General features: G+C 40.4%; 1 long non-coding RNA gene across 1 annotated transcript; it reads right to left on the reverse strand.

Annotated features, from left to right (window-relative positions):
• Positions 1-1,327: 1,327 nt before the first annotated feature.
• On the reverse strand, positions 1,328-11,985 carry LOC117531133. Its single transcript, XR_004566537.1, has 3 exons — positions 11,975-11,985; positions 10,367-10,376; positions 1,328-2,024 (listed from the first exon to the last, which is right to left on the reverse strand). It is a non-coding gene; the product is annotated as an uncharacterized LOC117531133 (long non-coding RNA).
• Between the last annotated feature and the right edge of the window lie 594 nt (positions 11,986-12,579).

The raw sequence follows: 12,579 nt of genomic DNA on the forward strand, positions 1-12,579 counted from the left end.
TTTGGAGACTGACTTCTATCACTCTTTCTGACTTCTATCGCAGTTTCTGTCCCTACCGAGCAGCGGGTGCTGCTGAGCTCCTCCACCATCACAAAGCACTCACAGGCGGACACACTTCACACTAGCCTCGCGCCAGTCCCAGCTAGCGAGCTAAGCTAGGTAGCAAGCTGCACATAATGGCAGACAATTTGAATGTTGTGGACCGGATTTTGGCGAAGCCATTTGATAGTCTTCCTTACGAAGAAGCCATGGCTGCAGTCATGGCTTCAGCTGTCAATGGTTTGCAGGCCAAAGTTAAAGCCATAGCCCCCGGTGCAATGTTTGTGCATTGCTACGCACACAGACTGAATCTGGTTCTGTCGCAGGGGGCTAAATGCTTATCTGAGTGCAGAATATTTTTTGCATCACTCTCTGGGTTTGCCACATTTTTCTCAAAATCCACAAAGAGGATGTCTTTTCTTGAGTCTGCAGGCTGCTCAAGGTTGCCCAGAAATGCTCCTACTCGATGGAATTTCACATCAGATAGTGAGCACTTATTTATATGGTGCGACTTTAATGGAGGTTTAAGTCTTGTTCATTATGGTGAATGGTACTCTATGATAATGCAAAGTGCACTCTGTTGGTAAAACTGAATGACTTGTGCAATATTTTGACCATCGGGTGGTGCTGTAGTGCAGTTGTGCTTTCTTAAATACCTGTACTGTACATAGTTGTAATGTGAAGTCACTGAGTCTTTTGTTTTTTTATGTTCAGAAACTTTATTGAAGTAATTATTGTTTATCTTTGTGTTTGTTATTGCAGTAGTCATTAAAACTGGAAATTTGTTCTTGAAAATAGCTGTTGTGAGTTAATTTGTGGGATTGTGGGTGTTCTGGACGAAGTTAGTGTTTTCATGGGTGGTGGGGTGGAGGTGGTGGCCACGTTAGTGTGCGCGGGGGGTTTTGCCCGGGGAGTGAATCACTCTAGGACCGCCACTGGTTAATGCCTTGCAGATGTGAAGAAATCATGAAAAACTGTGGTTATACAACTAAATACTAGTTCAGTGATTCACAGGATTGGTAAAAAAGCAGTTTGAACATAATAGTTTTGAGTTTGTAGCGTCAACAGCAGATGCTACTATTATTGTGAACACCCCCCTTTTCTACTTTTTTTTTATTAAAAGCCCAATTTCATAGCCTTAAGAGTGTGCATATCATGAATGCTTGGTCTTGTTGGATTTGTGAGAATCTACTGAATCTACTGGTACCTTGTTTCCCATGTAACAATAAGAAATATACTCAAAACCTGGATTAATCTTTTTAGTCACAAAGCACTACTACTATTCTGAACACTACTGTACGAACAACATGGTCATTGAAAGAAATTGATGGTTATAGCCTTTTTGGTGCCCTAGGGCTCAGATTTGCTGTGGCAAACAGCCGAAGGGACTTTTTTAGGCGAGATTATGTTTTAGATTATAGATTGACAACAGCCGTATGACAGAACTTAGTTTAATTGTGATCGAACACACTTGTACGCAAACAAACACATTAACATAAATAAAAATGATAAAAACCAGAATACCTTGTCAGATTTTGTGCAAATAGTATTTCTAAAGTCCTGACAGCTCCCCTATTATGAATAATAATAAAAAGTGCTATGTTCAAACAATCCAAAACAGTGCAATATAACATAAAAATAGAATAAAAAAGTTGTAGTGCAGGTTAAACTCAGTCAATCCTAATGACAGGAAATCTTTTTTTCTTTTTCTTTTCTTTTTTTCCTCAGCAACATAAATTGGAAATGGTGCTATGGTCAGTGAATACTTTGTATTTGTAACCAATGGTCCTTATGGAAGCAGAATGTGCAATCAAGACAACATAAAATTATAATGTAACACTAAAGCTTATCCAAAGCTCGTCAACCTTAACTGTCTACCTGTCTGCTTTATAACAACAGCACGGAGGTCCGTCATGGCGCTGTGCAGCTCCGCTATGATTTATGACATCACGTGAAATCTCTGAGTAGAATTTTCCAGTCATGAGCTCCAGTAGGGGACCCCGAACTTTCCTTTTACCGGGCCACATTAACCACCTCTAACTGGGGGATGCCGAGGTGTTCACAGGCCATTGTGGAGATATAATCTCTCAACCTATTCCTGGGTCTTAACCAGGGTCTCCTTCCAGTTGGATATTCCTACAACACCTCCCTAAGGAGGCCCAAGTGCATCCTTACGAGATGCCAGAACCACCTCCACTGTCTCCATTCAGTGCGAAGGAGCAGAGGCTCTACTTTGAGCTCCTCACGAATGACTGGGCTTCTCATCCTATCTCTAAGGGAGACCCCAACCACCCTCCACCCATTTTGGCCCATATAGAAGCATTTACCTTCTATATGTATCTTTAATTTATAGTAATTTAAAAAATAATACACGACATACTTACAGTATTTGTTGTATGAAGCTCCTGGGTTTTTCTGCAAAATTACTTTATTCTTAAATATTACAAATAGTAAGCCAATGATGATGATAATATATTTAATAGCTTATTTTTCAAAATATTATGTGCAAAAAAAAAAGGTATTTAAAATTGCTGCGAAAGTGGACCTTTAAGGGGTTTTGGGAGCCCTTCCTCACCCCTCACCCCTGTGGCTCCACCCCTGCACCAGAGGCCTGCAGAATTTGTCTGCAGCAGCAAAGAGTTTGCTGTCTGTTCTTATCAACTCTGTGCTCTCAAACAATGACACAGATGACCTTAAATAGACTTGTTGCGCATTTAAAGTGAAGCAGTGTGTTTGTGTATTTTTGTTAAACACATGGTGTTGTATGTCAACCCCCTGAAGTGAAAGGAAGCACACTTTTTTATGTGAATCAACTGATTAAAAAAAAAAAAACATCTTTATCGGGTGGATTCTTATTGGATTTGAACTTTCAGAACTTTCATCTGTTCATCAACATGGCGGATTTATCAATGCAGCTTTTGTGTGAAAGCTTCACATACGTGAGGCTGTTTTTCACAGGCTGCGGTCACAATGTGCACACGCACTGTCAGGAAAGCTCCGAAACTCAATGACACAAAGAAATACAGCAATGGAAGTTGGGATATTCAATTGAATACACCACAAAGACAAAATATTAAATGTTCAAACTGAAACTTTATTGTTTTTGTGCAAATATTTGCTCATTTTGAAATGGATGCCTGGAACACATTTCAAAAAAGCTGGGACAGTGGTATGTTTACCACTGTGTTACATCACCTTTCCTTCTGACAACACTCAATAAGCATTTGGGAACTGAGGACACTAATTGTTGAAGCTTTGCCGGTGGAATTCTTTCCCATTCTTGCTTGATGAACAACTTCAGTTGTTCAACAGTCCGGGGTCTCCGTTGTCGTATTTTCTGCTTCATAATGCGCTACACATTTTCAATGGGTGACAGGTCTGGATTGCAGGCAGGACAGTCCAGTACCTGCACTTTTTTACTACGAAGCCACACTGTTGTAACACGTAGAATGTGGCTTGGCATTGTCTTGCTGAAATAAGCAGGGACGTAATAGGAAATATCATTAGATTACCTGCTAATAATAATTTTTAATCAAACGTATTAATTTGGCCCTTTTCTTCACACCGCCCCTGCAGATGCAAGAAAAGAGCTTGCAGCACTTCACTATAGTCTGGATAATGTTCTTAATCAATTTTAGTCATCAATCTGATGATCTGTGGCAGATATGGGGTAATCACAAACTGTAATTGTAATTATAATCATTGCATTTTTTTTCATGTAATCTGCAGTATTGAGAAACAGATAAATGTAATCATAATTTAATTGTAATTGTGAGAATAATGTCAAGATTACTCTAAAATAAAATTATCTTAAATAGTTCAACAATAAATTTGTTCAGAAGATTTTCTTTACATTAATACCAACAATATGTAAGCAATTTAATGTATTCTTTTGTGATCCCTTGAAGGTGTGGCATGAGCGTTAACCCTGTAAAACGCAAATATAGAAAATCTCTTAAAAAAAATCCAACTATTCAGAAGTTGTTGGAGGCCTTTAGGGCTGAAAATGAAGTGTTTTCAAAAAGTTGCATTTTTGTAAGTTTTTACAGAAATGTTGGAATATTGCAACGTTCGGCTGAATTGCTGGATTTTGCTTTTGTCCCAGAACTGTATAAAGCCTCGGCTCCACCAAATAATAAAGCCATGAATAGTGAACCGCATATGGATTTGCCAGAAATTTCAGTGATTAATTGAATAATGATCCATGTATAAATCTATCACGTATCCACTACGAAGAAGCCTCTATGTGCCTTTAGTACCTTGCATATGCCAGGTATCGTCCTCTAATCTGCCACGACTGACCTGTCATTTGAGCCCTGTCCAGCCTCGAATGGCTTGTGTCGCCGCATATGATCCATGTCAAGCCACATATGATCCACGTAGCGCCATGTAATGTGACGGTGGTGCACGTTTAGGCATGGGTTTGGTCCAATCCTGCACCCCTCCCACACTTGATCCTTTAAAGTGTGGGTTTACAGAATACAATGATTTACAAATCCTCTTCAATCTATATACAATTGAATACACCACAAAGACAAGATATTTAATGTTCAAAGTGATAAACTTTATTGTTTTTGTGCAAATATTTGCTCATTTTGAAATGGATGCCTGCAACACGTTTCAAAAAAGTTGGGGCGGGGCAACAAAAGACTGAAAAAGTTGATGAATGGTCAAAGAACACCTAATTGGAAACAGGTGAGTGTCATGATTGGGTAAAAAAAAAAGGCTCAGCTGTTCACAAGCGAAGATGGGGAGAGTATCACCACTTTGTGAACAACTGCGTGAAAAAATGGTCCAACAGTTTAAGAACAATGTTTCTCAATGTTCAATTGCAAGGAATTTAGGGATTCCATCATCTACGGTGTTGGGTTTGCACCCTGTTTTTAAAGAAATGAGAGGCACAAACACTGAAAAGAAACCAGCCAGAGAGAGACATATATATATTTTTTGCTCTGCGCAGAGGAGGAGAACAATGAAGCAGCTTGTAAGTGCTCAGCTACAAAGCTCTCCTAAAATCTCCTCCTCTGGCCCAGCCTTTTATTTAGTTCAACGTGAGAAAAAACAAACAAGGACAGTCGGGAGAGGTTACACATGAGTCATGTCTGCAAGAGGGTGATAGCAAAGCGAGGTAACAGCTGAAACCTTCCATTCCTGCAACATGAGCCTTGGCGCTCATCAAAGCAGGATAAGGCAAAATGAAAAATAGTTTGCTCAATCATGAAGAATGCAGACAACAAGTCTTTCTTTCTAAAACCTCCTCTTCTCACAAAGAGGAAAAATAAGCATAAACTATAAGAAAATAAATAATAATATAAGCATAAACTAAAGAAAATAAATGATAACAAGAGCATGAACTATATAAAATCCTTGACATAATCCTCCCTGTTTATCGTTTATTTACATAAGTTTGTCATGTCCAAAACACACTTCAATAGAAAATTTGTCCACTTTAACCACTTGTCTTATTACATTTTCAGCTAAAGCTTCATAGGCTAAGAGTGTGTTAACTCATCACATCAACAGTTCAAGCTTGAACCGGAGTTGTGAGCTTTTCAATATCATCATAATTCTCAACACAGTCATTATAGTTTTCTCCACTAAGGTCTGACTGTTTCAATGCTTGATATTTTGGCATAGTTTGTTGGAAAGCCAGATTACACTGTACAAATGTATTTGACACCATTTTGCCAACCATTGTTTTGATACAAGGGATCACACAGCACATGCAAAGTCCAATCAGAATTAGGACTATAATAACTGTCTATTTTCAATAGTAACTGCCACCATGGTCCTGAAGTCAACCAGGACCAGGTGGTTCACGGCTAGGGTGTCTTTATGCATTGCATCACGAAGTTTATTCAGCTCTTCCAATGCGTCCTGCACATCCACTGAATGAACGGAGTCTGGGATGAAAGTACAGCATGTTGTGTTCAGCAGAACACAAACTCCTCCCTGTGAACCAGTAAGCAAGTCTAAAACCATGCGATTTTGCATCACCATGGTAAATAAAGCATCTATTTCAGTGTTTTGAGCTGCTACTATTTTCTCAGTTACATTCATGAACAGACCCAATCGATAATTCAGAGTTTCAATCATTAATGAATTTTTTACCACTCCTATCCAGGGGAACAGTGAATGTGCTATTTTATCTCCTACAGACCACAATTTTTGGTCCTTTGGTACATCCGAGCCCCACATGTGGTAACACATCTGGGTATATCGATCTCCTCCGTCTGGTGCTGCCATTCTTCTCTGTGGAGGTCCTTGGCACTACCACATATGTATGGTCAGTCACCTGGGTAGGTGCACACACACCACCCCAATTTGGTGGGAGACTCATGTACAGTCTGGAACCACAAAGCCAATAGATGTCATCATACACCGGAGTACCATTTACAGGTGGTAGCAAAAACTTACTAACATAAGCACATGATTCATCCGTTCCCCATGGACAGGAGCCTGTATAATTACATCCCCTTCCAATGTGATGAAGATAAGTACCATCCACATATTATGTTTTGGTTAGGCTTAAATTATTTGATAAAACATATGTTTGGGTACACAGACGTTTCTTAATTTTACCTACAGTTTTATTCCCTGTCCCGTAAAAGCAAATCGGGAATGGCCGTTGTGATGACAATTTAACGTGATAATATTTTTGCGTTTCCCTTCAGTCTAGTCAATGGAGCAGCACTTGGGCACGCTTGTACATCTTCTGTTGAAATCCCTATCATATAAGTGGTTGCACTGAGGCAAGTGGTATTACGTCTTATCAGATTTGCTGAGAACTGCTGCCCCCGAAATACAGTTTGATTATGCATCCGTATGATAAGACATTCTGTCACCCTAGCAGGGTACAGTTTAGCCGTCAGAGCTGGGTGTGTTGAGGATATAGGCATTTGCGAACAAACATAACAATTAGTAACATGTAATTCCATAGCCAATAAATGAACATATCTGTACCACATATTAGTATGGTATATATGAGGGTGTCCATCTGTCTCATTCACATTATGAATAAACCTCTTCTGACGTTGCTTGCGTTGTTCTCTGGCTCGGTCCACAGTGAGCTGCAATTCTTGGGTCAACCACCAGGCCAGGAATCCGAGGAGCACGAAACACACTAAGATCACAACGCAACCAGCTGCCCTACCAACAGTCCGGCAGCGGCGGCGCTGAGCATGCCGCTCCGGGGTCTGCTGTAGTTCAGTCATGATTGCTAGGATACAGTGTTGTTAACCAACCTCACCTAATAGTGCAAGGATCTCCCTGCTTCACTGGCATTGAGACAATCTATTGCTAATTAAATAGACTCCCTTTGTAGCCAGACTTCCCCTTACACTGTGGAGGCAGCCAACACACGCTGTATCTTACAGTGACTTAGATGTATCCACGTTGATCTCTCCGCGATCTTTACTGCAGTTGGTGTTGTTAACAGCACTTGGTATGGACCTTCCCAACGAGGACTGGACCAGTTCTTCCTCTTAATCACTCTGATGAACACCCAGTCTCCTGGCTGGACTACTGGAAGGCCGTCCTGTGGGAGATCAAAATTATTCGGCAGTAAATGTGTTTAAGTTATCTCTTTCTGTGTTAATGTCTTTTTCATAAAATCTGCTAATGTTTGTTCCTCATCTGCTGTTTTAGTATCCATGTCAAAAATTGGTAGACGATATGGTCGTCCATAAAGTATCTCAAATGGTGTTAAACCTGATGGTGTTGGTGTTATTCTCATATACAATTTTACTAGGTCCAAACATTCAATCCAGGTTCGTTTTGTCTCTTCTATACATTTCCTTAATCTTATTTTTATTGTGCCCTTTGTCCTTTCCACTAATCCTGCACTTTGTGGGTGGTAAGCACAATGATGTTGTAACTTAATTTTCATGTGTTCTGCTACTCTTTGTACAACTTCATTTACAAAATGTGTTCCATTATCACTGTACAATGTCTCTGGTATTCCATAATACGGAATAATTGTCTTACACAATGCTTTTGCTACTGTTAAAGCATCTGCTTTTTGTGATGGAACAATTTCTACCCATTTTGAAAAGGCATCAATTAATACTAGACAGTATTGATAAGGTCCACATCGATTTAGTTCAATAAAGTCCATATGAACAATTTGGAAAGGATACTGTGGTTTTGGGAATTGCCCTCTCTGGAGTCTTATACTTCCCTGTGGGTTGTGTTTCAATCAGGTAACACAGGCTTTACAAAAATTTTTCGAGTATAAATTAAATCCATAGGTAGTAAAGTATTGGTCTACCATATATACCATCCCCCCTGTTGACACATGCGTTAACAGTATTTGGTAATTGAACAACAGCATAGCCTGTTAATGTCTGTCCTTTCTGATCTTTGAAACATGAGCCATCCACAAAGTAATGTAGTCCATCTGTAAATGGTTCGTCTGTTAAGTCTGGTCGAGGTAATTGTTGTTTCTGTGTGTCTGCCAAACAATCATGCAGTTCACCGTCTGTCTCAGTAGGTAGGAGCGTGGCGGGATTCAAGGTGTTGCATCTTTCAATGGTAATATATGGCTGAGACAACAGCGTTGCTATATATGCTATCTGTCTAGCAGGTGATAAGAATGTATCCAAACGTTTGGAATAATAGCCAACTGGTTTATTTTTATTACCATGTTGTTGTAGCAAGACTGCACACATGAATCCCTGTTTTGTGTCCACCATGAGAGTGAATGGCTTGGCATAATTGGGCAGAGATAATACTGTGGAACTCACAAGTTCTTGTTTAAGAGCTGTAAACTGTTCTTCAGCTTCTTTATTCCACTGTATTTTGTCAGTCATATCCATTGGTATAGAATGTATTAAATCCTGCAATTTCTGCACCTTCTCTGCATAACATGGAATCCAGGCTCTGCAATAATTACAGATACCTAAAAAAGTCATCATTTCCTTTTTTTGTTGACGGTTTTAACGGATATTGTTTAATCCGTGGTCTCCAATCAGATCGTGGCTTAATTTTGACTGGCGGAATATTTTTCAACAGTCCTACATCTGTGGGTGCATTCACCCAGAGATGAGGAGGCAGTTTGGCCAATAAAGTCTCATCTTCCTGTGTCAACAACACAGATGTTGTTAAATTTCAATCGTCCAGATCTACTTCATGTATCACCGGTGTCGTCCAAGCACTTACAAACATGTATTTCCGATACAAGCCTGTGGATGGACTGAAATCTCACACCGACATTGCATCTGCTTCGTGCCAATCAGTCACTTCCTCAGCTATTTTAGCAATTCCTCCAAGGTCCTTCCAGGACTGAGTGTCTGCCCTTGTCAGTGAAATATGCGGCACAGCCTCAGGTTTTCCTCTGTACCATTTGTCTGCACTTTGGGTCAGCACTACACTACACACAGAGGTGGTTTTTCTGTCTGTGTATAGGTGTGCTACTGTCTGTAATTCTGATGGAATCTTCAGAAATCCTGCTCCATACCTTTCATCCTTTTGTGGAGTGAATAGCATAGTTATGTGTAGATCTTTTGGTGACATCATTACTACATGTTCTCTGTTTTCACAGGTCATCAGACCTTCCTCCAATAATTGTTCAGTTTGTCTCAGCTCCGACAGATCCAAAGAGTACTGCCAGGCCTGGGCCAAATTTGTATATACAGTAGCGGGCTGCCTCACAGCTCTCATACCACCTACTGTTGGCGTGACTCCTATAGATAAGGCAGTCATCAAATCTCGTCCCAGTAAATTTACTGGACAATGGGGCGAATAAACCACAGAGACACAAGCAGTTTGGTTCGTTTCAGGATCTTCAAAATTGACAAACTTCAATATTTTCTCTGAATTCACCTGTCTATTTGCAGATTTTACCCAAACAACGTCTTTTGCAAATTTAGTTCCAGGAGGTCTGTCTGTTATCACTGTCCTACATGCTCCTGTGTCACAGAGAAAATCCATGTCCTGTCCATTTACCTTTAGAGTCACCCCAGGTCTTTCTTTCAGGAGTGGTAATGACCATGCTCCATGAATATCCACTGTGATTATCTGTTTTTCTGGTAACTCATTAATGTTGTCACTGATTGGTGTGTTTGTTGTTACGTCCAGTATCTTAATCATATCATCTGAGTCAGTGGTCACATTGTGCTTTCTAATCCATGCACTAATTTCTGGCTTCAAACCATTCAGGAGGGCTTGTTTCAGCTGATTTTGATATGCTCCCGCTTGATCATCATTATGCGGTATACCGCTGTTTGCACGGAAAACTGTCCCTAAACGCTGATTATAATCATCCACATCCTCATCTGCCTTTTGTTTACACGCATTTATTTTACCATAGTCCGCTTTCTGTTTAAACTTGTTTTTAACTCTGGTCATTAGATCGGTTATTTGAGCCTGTAACGCCACTGCTGGATCTTCCTCATTCCCGTATGGCAGGACCGTGCCGTCTGCAGCACGTCCTGTAAATGTCCCTCTCACGGCCGTCTCATTATCTTCAGGTTTTACAAACATTACTTTCCCCTCTGACTTTCCTTTCTCGTCTTTCTTCCTCTTTATGGCCTCTACTCTCATCCGTGCTTCACTGAGCCATACTTTTGCACTTTCTCTCTCTCCTTCTTTTCTTACTTTCCTGTTACCCTTTTTATTTGCTGCTGCTGCTGTAAGCTTTAACACCAAACCTTCACAATCTGGTATAACCAATTTACCTGAAAAGCCATATTTCTTTTTTCATTTAATTATGTACTTCAGATTTCCCAGATTGCGTTTGTGCATGTATTTTTCGTCGCCCTGAAATAGGGGCTTATTTTCTGTGCATGTGTTTCCCATGTTGGTCACCTATTCCCCTTCACTCTGCAAAGTTCAGGTCAAGCTTCTACCCCGTGGGGCGGACCTTCCTTGGAATCCCCCTCTTTGCAGACTCGTCAGGAATATGTGAGTGTGGTGCATATGGACTTAAAATGACCTACTTTGCAGACAACGGCTCCACTTTTATCCCCTGATAAAATGGGATATCAAGCTGTCCGTCCTTAGTCACTCACAGTCTCATTCTTTTATCATTACTAAGGAATACTCAGTCAAACAATACCACACATACAGTCCGACACTGTCTCACACACACACACACACACACTCCCACAACCGCTCCAACTCTCACACACATACAAAATAAATTACAGATTACATCAATGATTGCAATTACAGACAAGCCCTCATCTAAAAAAAATAAAAAAAATTATAATAATACATAAATAACACAACAAAATCCTTACAACAAAACAACAAAAACAGAATTTTCTCTCATTCATACCACAAACACTTAGTTTCACTTTTGAAATAATCAATTAATTCGCGTCTCTCTAACTGCTTCTCCTGAAATTTATTCTTACTCCTCCTGTATTTCATTTGGTTCGGAGGCGTCGTCAATCTACTGCGGCGAGCGGAGGTGGACGTCTATAGTCACCGGCCCGACGGAGAATTCACTCCTCAGGACTTTCCTTCGATCCCTCTAGTGGAATCGGCTGTGCACGGTCTGCGGCGTGTCTCCCTCCGTTCGCTCGAGAAGATCTGTCGACGCCCCACGTTGGGCGCCAAGAAAAAACTGTTGGGTTTGCACCCTGTTTTTAAAAAAATGAGAGGCACAAACACTGAAAAGAAACCAGCCAGAGACAGACAAATATATATATTTTTTGCTCTGCGCAGAGGAGGAGAACAATGAAGCAGCTTGTAAGTGCTCAGCTACAAAGCTCTCCTAAAATCTCCTCCTCTGGCCCAGCCTTTTATTTAGCTAAACATGAGAAAAAACAAACAAGGACAGTCGGGAGAGGTAGAGCAAAGCGAGGTAACAGCTGAAACCTTCCATTCCTGCAACATGAGCCTTGGCGCTCATCAAAGCAGGATAAGGCAAAATGAAAAATAGTTTGCTCAATCATGAAGAATGCAGACAACAAGTCTTTCTTTCTAAAACCTCCTCTTCTCACAAAGAGGAAAAATAATAAGCATAAACTATAAGAAAAATAATAATAATAATATAAGCATAAACTAAAGAAAACAAATGATAATAAGAGCATGAACTATATAAAATCCTTGACAACAGTCCATAATATAATCCAGAAGAGTTAGAGAATCTGGAGAACTCTGTACACATAAACGACAAGGCCAAAAACCAACACTGAATGCCCGTGACCTTCGATCCCTCAGGCAGCACTGCATTAAAAACTGACGTCATTGTGTAAAGGATCTTACCGCGTGGGCTCAGGAACACTTAAGAAAACCATTGTCAGTTAACACAGTTCGTCGCTACATCTACAAGTGCAAGTTAAAACTCTACCATGCAAATCGAAAGTCATACATCAACAACATCCAGACACGCCACAGCCTTCTCTGGGCCCGAGCTCATTTGAAATGGACAGACACAAAGTGGAAAAGTGTGCTGTGGTCTGATGAGTCCATGTTTCAAATTGTTTTTGGAAATCATGGACATCGTGTCCTCCGGACAAAAGAGGAGAAAGACCACCTAGATTGTTACTAGGGCAAACTTCAAAAGCCAGCATCTGTGATGATATGGGGGTG

This window comes from Thalassophryne amazonica, chromosome 18 (genome assembly GCF_902500255.1).
Source record: "Thalassophryne amazonica chromosome 18, fThaAma1.1, whole genome shotgun sequence".
Lineage (NCBI taxonomy): Eukaryota > Metazoa > Chordata > Actinopteri > Batrachoidiformes > Batrachoididae > Thalassophryne > Thalassophryne amazonica.